The sequence below is a fragment of the Centropristis striata genome, chromosome 16 (assembly GCF_030273125.1).
Source record: "Centropristis striata isolate RG_2023a ecotype Rhode Island chromosome 16, C.striata_1.0, whole genome shotgun sequence".
NCBI classification, from domain to species: Eukaryota; Metazoa; Chordata; class Actinopteri; order Perciformes; family Serranidae; genus Centropristis; species Centropristis striata.
The window spans coordinates 5885749-5888214 of record NC_081532.1 but is presented as its reverse complement, the minus strand read 5'-3'; the positions used below and the strand labels follow the sequence as shown (position 1 = coordinate 5888214).

General features: G+C 33.0%; 1 long non-coding RNA gene across 1 annotated transcript; it reads left to right on the top strand.

Moving 5' to 3' along the window:
- Positions 1–386: 386 nt before the first annotated feature.
- Positions 387–2466, top strand: LOC131988041 (uncharacterized). Its single transcript, XR_009395850.1, has 3 exons — positions 387–412; positions 499–603; positions 2446–2466. It is a non-coding gene; the product is annotated as an uncharacterized LOC131988041 (long non-coding RNA).

Below are 2466 nucleotides of genomic sequence, written 5' to 3'. Positions count from 1 at the left end.
ATTTTAAGACAAAAAAACAATCCAAACTTTTTTTTCCTAACTGGCATCATAATGTGTATCATAGAGGCTTAATGCCACATAAGATCTCCAATAACATGGTGCTGTAGAGGAGGCGGACACATTACCTTCTGCTGTTTGCCTTGTATGCCATATTGGGGAATGTAAATGATTTCTGTACAGTATTTTTGTTACTTGTTTGGAAAAAGGAACTTGACACTTCCCCTTCTTTCTGTTTTCCAGTCTTTTACTTCCTCCATCCTCACCTGTGCTTTGAATATTCACATTTGATCCACTCTTGTACCTGTTTGTACCTGTTACCTGCCTGGAGTGAGTTTGCAATATAGTTTTAGTCCATCTGAAAACAACATGCTGCTCTGCCTGTTTCTCCTGTTCTTTTTGTGTGAGAGCACAGGTAAGGACATGTTTATTAACAGAATCTCCACTATGGGTTTTAAATATACTGTCAACATTTATTCATGCTTCTTGTTGTCTTTACAGCACTAACAATTGTGCCTACAACCCACTGGCCTACTACCACCCTCACTACTACTACTACTGCTCCTACTACTACTACAACTACAACTGCAGTGACTACTGCAGAAGGTAATGTAGAATAATAATAATAATTATTATTATTATTATAACTTTATTTATATAAACAGCTGTTTACAAAGTGCTTCGACAGAGAGCAAACTGAAAAAAAAATTTTTTTTGGCAATGTAATTATTATTTTAATCATCTATATAAATTCTACAAAGAAATACGAATTCAGTGCTTTTACTTTAAAATAGCAGTTTTTCATGTAAAGCATTACTGTTACACAGACAGATTGTTTGTTATTATGTGTCCTCAGTTTTGTATGTAATATTCACTAAACCAGTTCATTGGCTTAATTAGTTGATATTTCCAAGTAAAATGTAATTGAGGTGAATCTGCAATTTACTTGTGTATTTTCATCAACAACAACAATCACAAGACATTCTCAAATACACAGAAAATAAAAGGTAAAAGCAGCAAAAACTAAAAAGTGAAGAAGTAAAAAGGAGTGGTGAGACAGACAGCATTACATTAAAACAAGAAGTTACTGACTCTGCACGTTTTAGTAGCTCATTATTAGCTCTGTAAGGATGTACAGCAGTGTTTTGAGCTAAATGCTCATGTCATCATGCTAACATGCTCATACTGATAATGCTAACCTGCCCGTGTGTAAAAGATAGGAGCTGCTCTGAACTGTTCTTTGTTGAACACGGAAATATTCTCCCAGATGATGTTATATGCTAAAGGTTTATATTACGGCCACCAGTTTTATTATCTATTCATTGGTTTCAGAGAAATCATGTTTATGTAATTTTTGCATGTTAGAGCAGTCTTAATGCTACAAACTCAATTCCAAAAGAAGGGGGATGCAGTGAAAAATGTAATAAAAACAGAATGCAATGATTTGCAAATCCTTTGAAATCTGCATTCAATTGAACACAATACAAAGAAGAGGTATCGGTAACACTTTACAATAACCAACAAAGTAATGTTTATAGATGGTTTATAGACCAATTATTAACCATTTACAAAGTGCTATACATATTTAATCTTTAAATGTTGTCAACCAATTTCTTAAAGGTATATGAATCATTTCAAAATCATTAACATACTTAATATGGTGTTAATTTTTTTTTGTAATGAGTGCAACTACAACTTTTAATAAATAATAATCTGTTTATCATTTATAAATGATGGTTATTGGTAAGTGTTACCGAGGTATGTAATGCGCAAACTGGAAAATGTACTTTTTTTTAATCAAAGTACCAGATGTAAGACAGTTCTTTTTTTTTTAACTGATGACTTAACTGGGAGAGTTTCCTGCTGATTTGAGCCAACTGTGAGTGACATAAAATTGGCTCAGTATAAAATGTCATTCTGAATCAACTATGTCCATTTCACTGAAATGGAAGGACCCAGCTCCTCCTTCCTATTCACATTGGCTCAGAGACATGATATCCTGCATAAATCTAGAAAAGATTGGATACACTATTCGGGGATCGGAGAACAAAATCTACAAAATATGGCGCCCCTCTTGGTATTTTATGAGAAATCCTTTGATTTTGACCCTTTATTTTATTATTATTATTTGTTCATTATTTATGTATTTTATTTCATTCTATTTCATTGTATTTATTTATTTATTTATGTATTTATTTATTTATTTATTCCATCTTTTTCTTCCATGTATTTCATCCTTTTAGTTGTTACTCTGTCCAGTTACAATTTTTTGTCAGTGGCTGTATATGTATGTGGATGTTCGGGCAGGGGGTTGTGTTGTGTCATGGGTGGATGTTGTACAAAAAATCAAAAGAAAATTCTTCCTGTACAGTGATTGTCTTATACATACTTTGTCAACAATAACAAGACCATTGAAAGAAAGAATCAACCGTGTCCCTTCCTCCACAGTAAAGCTCTCTCCTCTGCTGC